Consider the following 18745-nt stretch of genomic DNA (forward strand, 5'->3'; position numbering starts at 1 on the left):
GAGTTTGGGCATCCCTTTCCTCCTCTTCCTCCTGAATTCAGGGTGTTCCAGGGCTTCAGCATTTGCCTGGCCATTAAAGACTTCAGCTTTAGACACAGCTCTGCCCTGGCCATGGAACATTCTTTAAGTACGGGGTCTCTTAACAATGGGAGGTGGAGATGTGGAGTGATTTCTTGAAAAGTTCAGAATTTTTGCCCCCGAATTACTTGATGTAGAATTTTCTTTTTTGTCCAAATAACCCAAGTAATACTCTTGTCCCTTTTTGTTTCATTGATACTAAAGTTTTGTTTAATGGAGAGTTAAACAATGGCAAAGTAAATCAGACGTTTGCGAACATTTTAGTGTAGAAAGAGATTTCTGCGTTGACACTGTGGAGTATTTGTGATTCAACAGGTTTTGGTGGAAAGAGCCTTGTAGTTAGAAACTGAAGCCCCAGGTTTATATGTTTATAAAAGGCAGTCGGCCTTTTGACTCCTTAAGGACTCTCACTCCGGGGAGAACATGCATATCCTACCATATCCTAGGTCCCACGTGAGCTGCTCAACTTTGGGCAAGTCATGTTCCCTCTCAGGGTTTCCATTTCTCAGCTGTAAATCAAGGATGATGATAATCTACTGTGTAGGTAATTGTAAGGATAAAAGAAAGTGGGTATTCAATGCTTGGTGAATATTGAAACTCAGAAAATAGAATAATTATTTTATTTAAAAACAAAAAAAACCCTAGGTTCATATGTTGACATTTATCAACTATATGGCAATGGGCACGTCATGTTGTCATCCTGGACCCAAAATGGGGAGAACACTGCACACCTAGTTTAGATGGTAAAAAGGAGTGAATGAACTAATACATGTCGGGGCACTTTGTGGAAGAATGCTACCATCCACACCTTATAATTATTTATGAACTTCTCCAAGACGTTGAATACTGGATTACAGAGTCTTTGCTCTTCTCTGTGTAGTTTTAGCCATAGAGCACTCTTGGGCTCTGAAATTCAAGATGTTCTGTAAGTTTTACTTCATTCATCTTTTTATTTAGTATTGCTCAGAATAGGGAGAGAGGTGTCATAAAAGCAATGACTATGCAAATGAATGGTTTATCCTAAAACTCCAAGGCCTGCAGATTACTTGTAAACATGTCAGTGTATATTCTCTGGGTGACCAATGTATCACCAATGTCAGGCCCTCTCCCTCTACCCTGGACCAAAACCAGTGCCCATGAACAAAGAAGACCAGGTCAGGATGAAAGTAACAAAGATGTCTTTAGGTCTGAAATTCTCCATAAAGCAATCTATGCCTTGTAAAAGTACAAAGTCTTACCTCTTAACTCATGTCAACTTACTTCCTAGTACTTTTCTCATCTGTCCAGGGAGAAGGTAAACCTCAGGAAGAACAGGGAATGGTACGATTTTCCTAGTGAAAATGTAGCACATGCCTGAAAAGAATTATTTTTTCCTCCATATTTATTTATTTATTTTTAATTGAGATATAATTGACATATAATTATATTAGTTTCAGGTGTACAACATAATGATTCAATATTTGTATATATTGTGAAATGATCACCACAAGTCTAGTAAATATCCATCACCACACAAAATTACAATTTTTTTTTCTCTGTGATGAGAACTTCTAAGATCTACTCTCTTAGCAACTTTCAAATATATAATACAGTATTGTTAACTATAGTCACCTTGCTGTACATGACATCCCCAGGGCTTATTTACCTTATAACTGGAAGTCTGCATATTTTGACCACCTTTACCCATTTTACGTATCCTGCCCCACACAACCTCCACCTCTGGTGACTGCCTATCTGTTCTCTGTATCGATGAGTTCTGTTTTTATTTTTATGCTTTTTTTAGATTCCACATATATGTGAGATCATTTGGTGTTTGTTTTTCTCTGTCTGACCTATTTCACTTAGTGTGATGCTCTCCAGGTCCATCCATGTTGTTGCAATTGGCAGGATTTCTCTCTTTTTTAGAGCTGCGTAACATCCCATTGAATATAAATACTCACATTTTCATTTGCCAAAGGACACTTGGGTTGTTTCAAGAATTCTTAACTTTAATCCTACCTCCCATTCCTTTCTCCCATGACTATAGTCTATGGGACTGAAAAAACTAGGGGAAATTGAAAAGGCCAGTATTCAGTCCCCTTAACACTGGCTTGGGACCCTTGGGCACAGAGAGAGAAATTTCTGGCTGGTGCCTTAGTCAAGCCAGCCTACTGCTGCCTCTCAAATCTAGTTTTCCCCATCCCAATTATCATATCATCCTTCTGTGATAACCCTCTACTCTTCATCCTGGAGTTTTATGATGGTGGTGCCCCTGATAGCTCTTGGTCTCAAGCTCCTTAAAGGAGAATCCCATGTCTTCTGCATCCTTGTGTCCTCTGGCGCCTGGGCCAGTGCCTGGGACAGAGGAGGAGCTCAGCTGCAGAACTGGATTTTCTGTCTCTGTGCCTTGGCCCTGTGGTTGTCTCCTGCCAACCCTCCTACACAAACTGCACTCTTCCTCCTGGCTCTGTCCCTCTCTAACTTCAGGGCCTTCAGCACGTGAGGAAAACTTTTGGGGCCTCAGTTTACCATGCAAAGAGACAACTTCTCTAAAGGGCTTGGTGCACAGTAAATGCTCATCAAATCTTTATTCCTGTCCTTAGTGAATCATTTTCTGGCCACTTGGCTGTTAAGGGATAGTCCTCCTCTGAACTCTGAACAGTTACCTGTGTGCATGCACCACAAACATCACAAATCCTTGACATAATATATGTCACATTAGGGAGACTAAAACAACTTTTATACATTTTCACATATGTGCTATTTATTTCCAAACTAGTTTGTTTAATCTCATACAAATAGAAATGGTAAGAGTGGGGCCCTGCCTCGGTATCCTTGAGTCTGTGACTGGACTCTGTCCTTTAGCTGTCAACACTAGCCATCCCCAAGGGGAACCATCGTTAGACGCTCCCCCCCGCCCCCGAATCCCATTTATTCTATTCTCTGGGCAGTCTTGGATGTCACGAAAACCCAGATGTTTAATAACATGTGTTTTTGAAGCTGTTGATAATGGAAGACGGGGGTTTTAAGAAATCATGGAATGGAAAGACTCTCTCTTCCAGCCCTGGTCTTATTCAGCATCCTGCCTGCAACTCCCCACAACACTTCATTTTTATCCACCATGGTAAATGTGCTGAGGGTACCTGTGGACACACACCTAGGCCAGGAAAAGACAGTATTTGTGTGGTTGTCTTCTAATAAGGTCAAAGGCTCAATGTATTTTACAGCTCTGTGGGCAGCCAGACTCATTAGAGCAGGAGTGGGCCATGGGGTCTGTGTAGGATATTCAGAGGTGGAGGTTTGATCTGGGGTCTCTGCTTAGTGGGCGTCCAGGATTCTCTCCGTAGAGCCTGAATTGGGGAGGGGGAGCACCGAAGAACCTGAGCACCTGGGAGCCCCGGAGCCCTTTACCTTTCTGAATCTGAGGTTGGATTTTTCCCCTGTGTTAACTAAAGCTGGAAGCAAAGCAAAGTGCAAAGACCCTGGTGCAGTTTGCAAACCCCTGGTCACTTCCCTTTACCAAATCCTGCTGTTACTGCCTCCCAGGTTGGGGGTGGGTTTTTCTGCCAAGCATAGGCTGTTGAGGGCAGGTGAGGAAGGGCATTGGGCAGGAGGAGAGCCCAGCGGGTTGTATTTTGGTGCACATAAGAGGCGAGGAGCTCAAGGCCAAAGCCTGACAGACTGACAGGTCTGATTGTCATTTGCATGCGCTGCGCTGGGCAAGTGGAAGTGACTGAGAGAGTGACTGATTTGTTTTGCTAAGGCTCCTTAGTGGTCTTCTGGGTGGATTTCTGGCCCCACCTCTTAGCCTCAAAGCCCTTGCTTTGCCTGCTGTTGCTTTTTTACTTGGGGGTAATGAAAATTTGTTATAAGCCTTCCCTTTCATCTGTACGTGGCAGGCTGTCACAGAGACACGAGCCATTCTGCAGCCTCACTCCTGTCCAAATTACTAAGTGTTTTTTTTCCAGTTGCTTCCCTAATGGGCCGGGATAATGGGAGCGGCATGCTCTCTGCCCACGCCGGAGAAGCCAGAGCATTTGTCCAGTGCACATGTGCGGTGGGCACCAGGCCCCTCTCTCCGTGGCTAGCCAGCCCCTCGCAGCTGAGCGCCAGCTCATGCACCTGCCCCTTGCCCTCGAAGCCGCCAGGGGCTCAGCACCCCGGAAGGTGGCCCCTTGTTTGGCCCTTGCAGCTCGGCCATCCCTACAGGTGAGGCTCTCCCAAGGGGGACGGGTGATCCAGGCCAGAGGCCCAGACCCGGGGCCACTAATGGACCAGCCAGACCAGCTTTTTATGGACTCCAGTTGCTGCTTTTCAGAGGCGCAGGCCCCAGAGCTCCCCACAGCCGGCTGTTCCGTGGGCTGGCTGCTCAACTGTGGCTGACCCGCAGCTTTATGAGCCTAAGTGCTTATCCAGGAACAGAAGTGAGGAGGTGGTGTGTGATAAGAAAATAATTTGCCAAAACTGCAACAATAAAGAGGGCCTGGTGGGATCTCTTATGGTATGAATAGCCCCGAGCAGCTGCAGATTTCTCTCTGCTTTCACAATTATTTTCTTTTTTATAACAACTTAAAGCTAAATGCCTTGTACAAACCTGGTAACTCTTGCTTCAGCTTCCACCACAACGTTTCTTTCTCTTTCTGGGAATCTTAACATCCACACAGCCTGAACAGAATGTTCCTTGGCATCATGGCTTCAGCTGGTCTACTTCTTGGCCCGCTGACAACGGCAGCACGGCTCTCTCTAATGTTGCATGGCCCCGAACAGTCCCCTCACGCAGAGCTCCAGTTGCACACTCTGGGGCTCTGGAACAGGTGCTCCTATTACCGAGTTCTGGAGACAGGGAGCACCTCATCAGAAACCAGTGCCTTGTAAATCACAGCAGTGGCTCCGTTGACAAGGGACATGTGTTTCACTTGAGAACGAACGAGGCAAGCACATTCCTGCCTCTTCACACGCTTCCTGTATACGAAAGGCACCTCCAGCACTTACTGAGTACCCCCATTTTCTTTTGGGGGTGCTCAGTGTTACCATCAGTCTCATTTGTCAAGCATCCCATGCTAGGCACCTAGGCTGTATCATGTAGAAGGCAGGCCTTCAAGTTGGATAGAACAAGTCCAGATCTTGGCTCCATCAGGAAGTAGCTGTGTGACCTAAAACCCTGTCTCCTCTGTGCAGTGAGGATAAACCAACAACCACCTCACTGCACTATAGGTGCTATTATTAAATTAGATGAGAAAATAAGCATAGAGCCCCTGACAGGGTGCTTGGCACCTTATTAGCACTTAATACATGTTAGTTATAATAATTACATTGATATTTTTCAGAGTGCTGTCTAGTTGGGAATATACATGTGCAACACAGAATGATAGCAAGAGACAGCATGTGTTAAAGGAATCTACTGAGTGATGAAGACAACACAAGCTATGGTAGAGATAGAGACCATCACTTAGTTACGGTTTCCCAAATTTGTCTCATGAATAGAATCTCCTGGAGCATTTATGAAAGATAACAACTCCAGGACCTTCTCCTAGAGATTATTATTCATTCAGTTGGGGCTGGGCCTTGGAAGTCTTTATGGCTATGAGGACATTTTTTACAAAGATGATACCTAAAAGAGCACCATCCAGAAGATGTATTATATGAGCCACATGTGTACTTTAAAATTTTCTAGTTGTGATATTGCAAAAAGTAAAACAAAAGAAGTAAATTACTATTAATAGTATATTTTATTTAACCCCGAATATTCAAAAGGGTATGATTTCAACATGTAATCAATACAAAATATTTTCACAAGATTTTTTGCATTCCCATTTTCACATTAAGTTTTCAAACTCTGGTGTGTACTGTACACTTATAGCACATCTTAATTTGGCCTCTAAAATTTCATCACAAATACTCAATCTGTATTTAGATTTCATAAAATTTTCAGTTGAAAAAAGTAGATTTGCATACCCAAGTTGTCCCAAATATGCTTAAGAGTTTCCCAATAACTGTATTTGCTTTAAATTAAATTAAAATCAATAATTCAGTTCTTCATTCCCAATAGCCACAGCAGCTGAGAAGCTACATATGGCTGGCTGGTGGCTGCCATATTGGACAGCACAGATTTAGACAGTTAATAATTTATAGTAGTCAAGGTCCTTTCCCCCTTATTATGTCAAGACTTTAGCACATATCAAGGGAGGATAGCAGTCAGAGAGCAAAGTGTTCAGTAGGAGCCGAAGTTTTATGTCAGGAGCAGTGGAAAGTGACATTAGTAAGAGGAAAAAACCAAAATTTAGGTCAGCATTATCCTACGCCAAGGAGTTCAGAGTTTATTGAATAGTCAATGGGAGTCAAAGATGGCTTTTGAGCCATACAGTGGTGTGGACAAAGCATGTTTCAAGATGAACTTGACTGGATTTTCCAGAGCAGGTAAGAGAATGGAAATGGGAGGATTAATTGATACTAATGATAATAGAAAGGGACTTACATGACAAATCAATAAAATTAAAAAACATTGAATGTTTCTGGTGGGAGAGGTTGGGAGAAGAGGGAGAAATTCAGGATGTTTTTTTTTTAAGCTTTTTTTTTTAAGTGAATGAATAAATATAACATTGCAAATAGGGAAATCTGGAAGGAAAGCTGGTTCTGGAGGAAAGACTAGCTCAATTTAAAGATTTGGACTCAGTGTTAGGCTATCCAAATAGATGACTTCACACTGTAATTATATACTCTCTAATATAGAATAGAGTAAAGCAGAAGGCTAAGGTGTAAACCTTGGAGAATGTCAAGGACACAGATTCAGTCCATAGGAACAAGGAATCTATAGCAGCAGAAAGAGAACCAGAAGTTTAGTGCCGTGAAAGTCACAGGAATAAAGAGTTTCCACAAGAAGGAAGCTGTCAGCAGTGGGGAATGAGGATAGGGCCAAAGGGAATAAAGACTGAGAATTAGAATACCAATAAAAATATGGAGAGATCAATTTCATTAGAATGATGGGGAGTAGAAGAAATACTGTTAGGAGTTAGGGAGTGAGAAAGTGATTTTAAAATAGAACTGCATTAAGAGCTTGGGAAGTTACTAGGAGGTAGTAGATATGGCCTCTGGACTCAAGGGACCACTGGGCACGTTTCACCCAAAGTCACTCATCTGATGGCAGGGATTTTAGGCAGAGACGGAGGCAGGGAGAGGATATTATCTAAGGAGTAAATGAGCCTTTCAGTCTTTGCTAACTCATACTATTGGCTTTGTCTCTGATGAGGCAATTCTTCCGTTGCATTTTCAGTGGTCCATCACAAGCTACCAAAGCCCTCAAGGAGTTTTTGTAATTCTGCTTTCTCTTGTTATTAAGTTTACCTTTCTCATTCAGAAAAGTAAATGTGACCCTATACTATTCTTACAATAAGATTCTAAAGTTCCCTTTTGTTATATTCATTCATTAGTCCATTTTTTCTTTCAACAAATTTTTATAGAGTTCCCATGACATACTCTGTTCCAGAAATTCAAGATACAGTGGTGAAAAAGCTTTCTTCTTTTGCAGAGCTGTTACTATAGTGGATGGAAAGATAATAAGCATACAATATAAGATAGTTTCATAGGTAATAAGGTCTTGGGGCTGGAGAACTAGTTTAGTTCAGATGACAAAGAAAGCCTTCTGAAGGAAGTGATATTTGGTTTTATTCTTGGGTGACAGGAAGGAGTTAACAGTGAAGATCTTGGGTAGGACTGGGGATGGGAAACAAGTGCAAAGCTTGGCATGGTCAAGGAGCTGAAGGAAAGCTAGTGTAGCTGGAGCGTAGTAAGCAAAATGAAAATAGATAGGAAATTTACTTCTGAGAGGTAAGTATGGCCAGGTCATGTTGAAACTGCAAGCCAAGGAGTCTGAACTTTAAGTGCAATAGGAAGCCATGGAGGGTGTTTAGAAATGAAATGACTTGGTCTATTTATGTTTGTAAAAGATAATACTGGCCACATGGATTAGTGGAAGGGGTAGTGACGAAAGTAGAAGGCATTGGTGGGTTGTAAGCAGGAGGATGACATGATTGCTTGAATTGCCTAGTGGGGCACGGATTATGGTGGAGCTAGGAGACAAGAATAGAAGCAGGGAGGACATTATATTGCAGTAATCAGGGTAGTAAAGACGATGAGAATTTATACTGGCAAAGGCGCAACAGAGGTGAGGGAAGTGGGCCAATAGGAGATTTACTTTGGAGGAAGAGCCAACAGCACTGGCTAAAGGATTGGATGTCGGAAGTCAATAAGGAGCCTCGGGTGTTTCATTTTAGCAAATTGATTGGATGGTTGTATATCAGGATACAACCCCATGATAAATGCTCTTATCGTGATCTTTGTACTGCCACTACCAAGAAGGGCCCATTGTTCCCAGAAAATCAACGAGGATCCTTTAAACTGAAGGCATAAGTGGGAAAAAGAGGTTTAAAATGAGTGATAGTCATATAGAGGTTTATTATATTATCTCAATATTTGTGAATATTTGAAAATATCTATAATAAGAAGGTTTTTTTACAAAATAGAATGACATAAAGTCTTCCTTTCAGCCATTAAATACCAATTAGAGAAATAAGAGTTTTTTCCTGATTTTTGTAATAAAAACCCACTGAGCAGATGGCTTGAAGTACTAGATGAAAAAGTCCCTCCTTGGCCCACTGAGGTACCTTCAAGGGCAAACTGCAGCTGTGGTTTAACAGGCTCACACGCTGCACCCCAGCTCATGTCTGGAAGAGAGAAAATTAATAGCAGGGGAATTAAATGGCTACCAATTTGTGAGCACCCTGTCCTAATACGTTTATTGATTTGAGGTTCCTGTTTAGTGCTTGAGCTGTCGCTATTCATCAAAGTTTCCACATAAGGGCATAGATCATCTTGGAGAGGGGTGGGTAGCTGGACTGCCAGGACTGGAGTTGGAAATGTGGAGACTGTAGGTTCAAATCCACACTCCATGCCGATCCACCTGGAACCCTGAGTAGCAGTCTGTCTGCTGCTTTAGTGTCCCTGAAAAAAAAAATATCGACCACTAATTGCCTCATAGTATATTTACACAAAAGATGGATTTTTAAGTCACAAAATCAAGGGACAAAATGACATCCACTGCTAGCATTTAAAAAAAGACCACACACACAATAAAATGTTCTTCCTAATTTTCAGATTGCTTTGTATCTGAAGGGAGATGTTAGGATGGGTGGATGAAGGCTGAGAGAATATATTGTCTCCTGAAATACATTAACAATTCCTCAGGTGGGTCCAGAATGCTGTGTGCATTAGGATGAACAAGGAAATTTCCCAAGTTTTTCTTCTAATAAAACTGTTTGCTCTTGTGAAAGGTCTTGACAGTGAGGAGATACAAAAAATTATAACACTAAGGTAATTAGTGGAGAAATATCTCTAAATGAAAGATAGTGATTAAAAATGCAATGTAGGGCTTCCCTGGTGGTGCAGTGGTTGAGAGTCCGCCTGCCGATGCAGGGGACACGTGTTCGTGCCCCGGTCCGGGAAGATCCCACATGCCGCGGAGCGGCTGGGCCGCTGAGCCTGCGCGTCCAGAGCCTGTGCTCCTCAACGAGGGAGACCACAACAGTGAGAGGCCCGTGTACCGTAAAAAAAAAAAAAAAAAAAAAAAAGCAATGTAAAATATTAACACCATTTTTGAGAGGTTGAGGTTGTGATTAAAACACTCCATCTAAGATGTGGGTGAGCACTGGAGAGTTATCACTGTCAGCTGCAAAGCTGTTTTATTTTGGTTTACTCCTAGTACACTAGACACACCTCATGAAGTTATGCAAAATTACGGCAATATCCTTCGTACCAAATTGGCCCGGTACATTAGACCTTGATAATTGAACCAGGTACATCGCCTATCCTTAGTGAACAAAGCTTATTTGGGATAAAGTATTTGGCAATACCTATTAAGAATCTTAAAAAATGTTTTAATACTGGATCATTCTTTGATTCAAGTATTTAGACAGACACAGACAGAGATTTAAACATAAGGATAGTTAATGGAATATCGTCTACAGAAAAAAAACTGGCAAATATTTTTTTTAGACTTCTAATAGTGGATGACTTGTTTAACAAGTTATGGTTTGTACACACAATGGAACAGTACACAGTCATTAAAAATGTACAGTGAGTACAATTAATGACGTGGGAAATTGTTCCTGTTATAATTATAGGTTTTTTAAAACATCTTTATTGGAGTATAATGGCTTTACAATGGTATGTTAGTTTCTGCTGTATCACAAAGTGAATCAGCTATACGTATACATATATCCCCATATCCCCTCCCTCTTGTATCTCCCCCCCACCCTCCCTATCCCATCCCTCTAGGTGGTCACAAAGCACAGAGCTGATCTCCCTGTGCTATACAGCTACTTCCCACTAGCTAGCTATTTTACATTTGGTAGTGTATATATGTCCATGCCACTCTCTCACTTCATCCCAGCATACCCTTCCCTTTCCCCGTGTCCTCAAGTACATTCTCTACATCTGCGTCTTTATTCCTGTCCTGCCCCTAGGTTCTTCAAAACCTTTTTTCTTTTTTTAGATTCCATATATATGTGTAAGCATATGGTATTTGTTTTTCTCTTTCTGACTTACTTCACTCTGTATGACAGACTCTAGGTCCATCCACCTCACTACAAATAACTCAATTTCGTTTCTTTTTATGGCTGAGTAATTCCATTGTATATATGTGCCACATCTTCTTTATCCATTCATCTGTCGATGGACACTTAGGTTGCTTCCATGTCCTGGCCATTGTAAATAGTGCTGCAATGAACATTGTGGTACATGACTCTTCTTGAATTATGGTTTTCTCCAGGTATATGTCCAGTAGTGGGATTGCTGGGTCATATGGTAGTTCTATTTGTAGTTTCTTAAGGAACCTGCATACTGGTCTCCATAGTGGCTCTATCGATTTGCATTGCCACCAACAGTGCAAGAGGGTTCCCTTTTCTCCACACCCTCTCCAGCATTTATTCTTTGTAGACTTTTTGACGATGACCATTCTGACCAGTGTGAGGTGATATCGCATTGTAATTTTGATTTGCATTTCTCTAATGATAGTGATGTTGAGCATCCTTTTCATGTGTTTGTTGACAGTCTGTATATCTTCTTTGGAGAAATGTCTATTTAGCTCTTCTGCCCATTTTTGGATTGGGTTGTTTGTTTTTCTGATATTGAGCTGCATGAGCTGCTTGTATATTTGGGAGATTAATCCTTTGTCAGTTTCTTTGTTTGCAAATATTTTCTCCCATTCTGAGGGTTGTCTTTTCGTCTTGTTTATGGCTTCCTTTGCTGTGCAAGAGCTTCTAAGTTTTATTAGGTCCCATTTGTTTATTTTTGTTTTTATTTCCCTTTCTCTAGGAGGTGGGTCAAAAAGGATCTTGCTGTGATTTAGGTCATAGAGTGTTCCACCTGTGTTTTTCTCTAAGAGTTTGATGGTGTCTGGCCTTACATTTAGGTCTTTAATCCATTTTGAATTTATTTTTGTGTATGGTGTTAGGGAGTGTTCTAATTTCATTCTTTTACATGTAGCTGTCCACTTTTCCCAGCACCACTTATTGAAGAGACTTGTCTTTTCTCCATTGTATATTCTTGCTTCCTTTGTCATAGATTAGTTGACCATAGGTGCATGGGTTTATCTCTGGGCTTTCTATCCTGTTCTACTGATCTATATTTCTGTTTTTGTGCCAGTACGATATTGTCTTGATTACTGTAGCTTTGTAGTATATTCTGAAGGCAAGGAGTCTGATTCCTTCACCTCCTTTTTTTCCCCTCAAGACTACATTGGATATTCGGGGTCTTTTGTATCTCCATACAAATTTTAAGATTTTTTATTCTAGTTCTGTAAAAAATGCCATTGGTAATTTGATAGAGATTGCATTGAATTTGTAGATTGCTTTGGGTAGTATAATCATTTTCACAATATCGATTCTTCCAATCCGAGAACATGGTACGTGTCTCCATCAGGTTATATCATCTTTAATTTCTTTCATCCATGTCTTATAGTTTCCTGAGTACAGGTCTTTTGTCTCCTTAGGTAGGTTTATTCCTAGATATTTTATTCTTTTTGTTGCAATCATAAATGGGAGTGTTTCCTTAATTTCTCTTTCAGATTTTTCATCAGTAGTGTATAGGAATGCCAGAGATTTCTGTGCATTAATTTTATATCTTGCTACTCTACCAAATTCATTGATTAGCTCTAGTAGTTCTCTGGTAGCTTCTTTAGGATTCTCTATGTATAGTCTCATGTCATCTGCAAACAGTGACAGCTTTACTTCTTCTTTTCCAATTTGGATTCCATTTATTTCTTTTTCTTCTCTGATTGCCCTGGCTAAAACTTCCAAAACTATGTAGAATAATAGTGGTGAGAGTGGGCAACCTTGTCTTATTCCTGATCTTAGTGAAAATGGTTTCAGTTTTTCACCATTGAGAACAATGTTGGCTGTGGTTTTGTCATATATGGCCTTTATAATGTAGAGGTAAATTCCCTCTATGCCTACTTTCTGGAGGGTTTTTATCATAAATGGGTGTTGAATTTTGTCAAAAGCTTTTTCTGCATCTATTGAGGTGATCATATGGTTTTTCTCCTTCAGTTTTTTAATATGGTTTATCACATTGATCAATTTGCGTATATTGAAGAATCCTTGCATTCCTGGGATAAACCCCACCTGATCATGGTGTATGATCCTTTTAATGTGCTGTTGGATTCTGTTTGCTTGTATTTTGTTGAGGATTTTGGCATCTATGTTCATCAGTGATCATGGCCTATAGTTTTCTGTTTTTGTGCCATCGTTGTCTGGTTTTGGTACAGGGTGATGGTGGCCTCGTTTAATGAGTTTGGGAGTGTCCCCCCCTCTGGTATATTTTGGAAGCGTTTGAGAAGGATAGGTGTTAACTCTTCTGTAAATGTTTGATAGAATTTGCCTGTGAAGCCATCTGGTCCTGGGCTTTTGTTTATTGGAAGATTTTTAATCACAGTTTCAATTTCAGTGCTTGTGATTGGTCTGTTTATATTTTCTGTTTCTTCCTGGTTCAGTCTCAGAAGCTTGTGATTTTCTAAGAATTTGTCCATTTCTTCCAGGTTGTTCATTTTATTGGCATATAGTTGCTTGTAGTAATCTCTTGTGATCCTTTTTATTTCTATAGTGTCAATTGTTACTTCTCCTTTTTCATTTCTAATTCTGTTGATTTGAGCCTTCTCCCTTTTTTTCTTGATGAGTCTGGCTAATGGTTTATCAATTTTGTTTATCTTCTCAAAGAAATAGCTTTTCATTTTATTGATCTTTGCTATTGTTTCCTTTATTTCTTTTTCATTTATTTCTGATCTTATCTTTATGATTTCTTTCCTCTGCTGACTTTGGGTTTTGTTTGTTCTTCTTTCTCTAATTGCTTTAGGTATAAGGTTAGGTTGTTTATTTGAGATATTTCTTGTTTCTTGAGGTAGGATTGTGTTGCTCTAAACTTCCCTCTTAGAACTGCTTTTGCTGGATCCTATAGGTTTTGGGTCATTGTGTATTCATTGTCATTTGTTTCTAGGTATTTTTTAATTTCCTCTTTGATTTCTTCAGTGATCTCTTGGTTATTTAGTAGTGTATTGTTTAGCCTCCATGTGTTTGTACTTTTTACAGTTTTTTTCCTGTAATTGATATGTAGTTTCATAGTATTGTGGTCAGAAAAGTACTTGATATGATTTCAGTTTTCTTAAATTTACCAAGGCTTGATTTGTGACCCAGGATATGATCTATCCTGGAGAATGTTCCATGAGCACTTGAGAAGAAAGTGTATTCTGTTGTTTTTGGATGGAATGTCGTATAAATATCACTTAAGTCCATCTTGTTTAATGTGTCATTTAAAGCTTGTGTTTCCTTATTTATTTTCATTTTGGATGATCTGTCCATTGGTGAAAGTGGGGTGTTAAATTCCCCTACTATGACCACCACTGTCGATTTCCCCTTTTATGGCTGTTAGCATTTGCCTTATGTATTGAGTTGCTCCTATGTTGGGAGCATAAATATTTACAATTGTTGTATCTTCTTCTTGGACTGATCCCTTGATCATTATGTAGGGTCCTTTTTTGTCTCTTGTAATAGTCTTTATTTTAAAGTCTATTCTGTCTGATATGAGCATTGCTACTCCAGCTTCCTTTTGATTTCCATTTGCATGGAATATCTTTTTCCATCCTCTAAATTTCAGTCCGTATGTGTCCCCCAGTCTGAAGTGGGTCTCTTGTAGACAGCATATATACAGATCTTGTTTTTGTGTCCATTCAGCCAGTCTGTGTCTTTTGGTTGGAGCATTTAATCCATTTACATTTAAGGTAATTATCGATATGTATGTTCCTATTACCATTTTCTTAATTGTTTGAGGTTTGTTATTGTAGGTCTTCTCTTGTGTTTCTGGCTTAGAGAAGTTCCTTTAACATTTGTATTAAAGCTGGTTTTGTGGTGCTGAATTCTCTTAATGTTGCTTGTCTGTAAAGGTTTTAATTTCTCCATTGAATCTGAATGAGATCCTTGCTGGATAGAGTAATCTTGGTTGTAGGTTTTTCCCTTTCATCACTTTAAATATGTCCTGCCACACCCTTCTGGCTTGCAGAGTTTCTGCTGAAAGATCAGCTCTTAACCTTATAGGGATTCTGTTGTACGTTATTTGTTGCTTTTCTCTTGCTGCTTTTAATATTTTTTCTTTTTGTTTAATTTTTGATAGTTTGATTAATATGTGTCTTCGCATGTTTCTCCTTGGATTTATCCTGTATAGGACTCTGTGCGCTTCCTGGACTTGATTGACTATTTCCTTTCCCATATTAGGGAAGTTTTCAAGTATAATCTCTTCAAATGATTTCTCAGTCCCTTTCTTTTTCTCTTCTTCTTCTGGGACCCCTATAATTCGAATGTTGGTGTGTTTAATGTTATCCCAGAGGTCTCTGAGACTGTCCTCAATTCTTCTTGTTCTTATTTCTTTCTTCTGCTCTGAGGTAGTTATTTCCACTCTTTTATCTTTCAGGTCACTTATCTGTTCTTCTGCCTCAGTTATTCTGCTATTGAATCCTTCTAGAGTTTAACTTCATTTATTGTGTTGCTCATCATTGTTTGTTTGCACTTTAGTTCTTCTAGGTCCTTGTTAAATGTTTCTTATATTTTCTTCATTCTATTTCCAAGATTTTAGATATCTTTACTGTCATTACTCTGAATTCTTTTTCAGGTAGACTGCCTATTTCCTCTTCATTTGTTTGGTCTGGTGGGTTTTTACCTTCCTCCTTCATCTGCTGTGTGTTTCTCTGTCTTCACATTTTGCTTAACTTACTGTGTTTGGGGTCTCCTTTTCCCAGGCTGCAGGTTTGTATCTCCTTTTGTTTTTGGTATGCCCCCGGGGGTAAGTTTGGTTCAGTGGGTTGTGTAGGCTTCCTGGTGGAGGGGACTGGTGCCTGTGTTCTGGTGGATGAGGTTAGATATTGTCTTTCTGTTGCCAGGACACGTCCGATGGTGTGTTTTGGTGTGTCTGTGAACTTATTATGATTTTTAGGCAGCCTGTCTGCTAATGGGAGGGGTTGTGTTCCTGTCTTGCTAGCTGTTTGGCATGGGGTGTCCAGCACTGGAGCTTGGTGGTCGTTGAGTGGAGCTGGGTCTTAGCATTGAGATGGAGGATTCTGGGAGAGCTCTCGCCGATTGATATTATGAGGGGCGGGGGGGGGTTGGGTCTCTGGTGGACCAATGTCCTGAACTTGGCTCTTCCACCTCAGAGGCTCAGGCCTGACACCCAGCCAGAGTACCAAAACCCTGTCAGCAACACGACTCAGAAGAAAAGGGAGAAGAAAAAAAGAAAGAAAGAAAAATAAAATAAAATAATTAAAATAAAATATTAAAAATATTATTAAAATTAAAAAGTAATTAAAAAAACCCGGTACAACCAAACCAGTAAACAAATCCACCAATGATAACTAGTGCTAAAAACTATACTAAAAAAAATGGACAGGGCTTCCCTGGTGGTGCAGTGGTTGAGAGTCCGCCTGCCGATGCAAGGGACATGGGTCCGTGCCCTGGTCCGGGAAGATCCCACATGCCGTGGAGCGGCTGGGCCCGTGAGCCATGGCCACTGAGCCTGCGTGTCCGGAGCCTGTGCTCTGCAACAGGAGGGGCCACAACAGTGAGAGGCCCACGTACCGCAAAAAAAACACAAAAAAACAAACAAAAAAAATGGACAGACAGAACCATGGGACAAATGGTAAAAGCAAACCTATACAGAGAAAATCACAGAAAGAAGCATGCACATACACACTCACAAAAGGAGAAAAAGGAAAAAAATATATATATATAAAAGGAAGAGAGCAACCACATCAATATATAAATCTACCAATGATAATAAGCTCTAAATACTAAACTAAGATAAACATAAAACTATAAACAAATTAGACTCAGAAAGCAAACCTCAAATCTGCAGTTGCTCCCAAAGTCCACCACCTCAGTTTTGGGATGATTCGTTGTCTATTCATGTATTCCACAGATGTAGGGTACATCAAGTTGATTGTGGAGATTTAATCCGCTGCTTCTAAGGCTGCTGGGAGAGATTTCCCTTTCTTTTCTTTGTTCTCACAGCTCCCAGGGGCTCAGCTTTGGACTTGACCCTGCCTTTGCATGTAGATCACCCTCTGGTGTCTGTTCTTCACCCAGACAGGATGGGGTTAAAGGAGTGGCTGATTTGGGGGCTCTGGCTCACTCACCCCAGGGGGGAGGGAGGGGTACGGAATGCGGGGTGAGCCTGTGGTGTCAGAGGCCAGCGTGACAACGTCACGCTGAGGCAACAGCCTGAGGCGCACCATGTGTTCTCCCAGGGAAGCTGTCCCTGGGTCATGGGACCCTGCCAGTGGCGGGCTGCACAGACTCCCAGGAGGGGATGTGTGGATAGTGACCTGTGCTTGCACACAGGCTTCTTGGTGGCCGCAGCAGCAGCCTTAGCATTTCGTGCCCGTCTCTGGTGTTTGCGTTGATAGCTGCGGCTCGCATCTGTCTCTGGAGCTTGTTTAGACAGTGTTCTGAATCCCCTCTCCTCGCGCACCCTGAAACAGTGGTCTCTTGACTCTTAGTCAGTTGCAAACATTTTCCCAGACTCCCTCCCAGCTAGCTCTGGCACACTAGCCCACTTCAGTCTGTGTTCACGCAGCCAACCCCAGTCCTCTCCCTGGGATCCGACGGAAGCCTGAGCCTTAGCTCCCAGCCCCGCCCACCCTGGCGGGTGAGCAGACAAGCCTCTCGGGCTGGTGAATGCTGGTCGGCACCGATCCTCTGTGCGGGAATCTCTCTGCTTTGCCCTCCGCACCCCTGTTGCTGCACTCTCCTCCGTGGTTCTCAAGCTTCCCCCCGCCATCCCCGTCTCCACCAGTGAAGGGGTTCCTAGTGTGTGGAAACCTTTCCTTCTTCACAGTTCCCTCCCAGAGGTGCAGGCCCTGTCCCTATTCTTTTGTCTCTGTTTTTTCTTTTCTCTCTTGCCCTACCCAGGTACGTGGGGAGTTTCTTGCCTTTTGGGAAGTCTGATGTCTTCTGCCAGCGTTCAGTAGATGTTCTGTAGGAGTTGTTCCACATGTAGATGTATTTTTGATGTATTTGTGGGGAGGAAGGTGATCTCCACGTCTTACTCCTCCGCCATCTTGAAGGTCCTCTATAATTATAGTATTAAGTAATAACAGAAAGTTCTGAAATTGTGCATACATATAAATATATTGCTCAAATATGTAAAAAGGATATATGTTTATAATACATATATACAGATAATATGCCTAATGTATACAGTATATGTCTATTTTATATATATTCACAGAATACATGTGTGTTTATATACCCACATATATATATAAATGTGTGTGTTTCTGTATATATCTCTATATATATATATCTACAGAAAAAGAATTTGAAGAAAATATGACAAAGAGTTCTTGTGGTATATGGATGGTAAAATATAGGTGGATTTTTCTTCATGTTCCAAATTTTTTAAAATGAGCATGTTTTATTTTTACAATAAAATTATGATTAACTTTTAAAACACTGTTGACACCATCATAAAAAACAATATTGTAAAGTAAAACTTTGGATGCAACTACCCCAGACTTGCACCTTTGTCATGTGAGCAATTGTCTATGTAGCTATATGTGTTTCTTTTTAATGTCAAAATTTTGCAAGACAGATTGGCGCCTCATCTCTGCAAAGCCAGTTCCACTTGCTCGAGGAGAATATTCCTTGTTTATGCTGCAGGCAAAACAACTAGTGTTTTTTTTTTTAAACCTCAGGTCTATTGTGAAAATGAGCCATCTGTGGCAGCTGTGGTGTTTTTTCCAACCTAATAGCACCTTTCATACTGAACTCTTGGGCTTTTCCAGGCGCTACTGACAGCTGCGGAATGATTATGTACATTTTTTATATAAATTGGTATAAGGTGGCATACTGAGAAATCTTGCATATGCATGTAGTGTGGGGAATGAAAAATGACAATAAAGTAAACCTTGTGGTTTGGTTTGTAGAGTCCACATGGAAGACCGTCTAGCTGAATAATGCTTGGTTGTGGTAACATGGCCTCATGACATAATTTCATCACTTCAGAAGTGGGAGGAAAGTCTTCCCCATCAATATTTTCCGGAAACATGTTAGAGTGTGGGGCACATAGTAGGTACATTTATTTTGATAAATGAAAGAAT

The sequence above is a fragment of the Phocoena sinus genome, chromosome 14 (assembly GCF_008692025.1).
Source record: "Phocoena sinus isolate mPhoSin1 chromosome 14, mPhoSin1.pri, whole genome shotgun sequence".
Lineage (NCBI taxonomy): Eukaryota > Metazoa > Chordata > Mammalia > Artiodactyla > Phocoenidae > Phocoena > Phocoena sinus.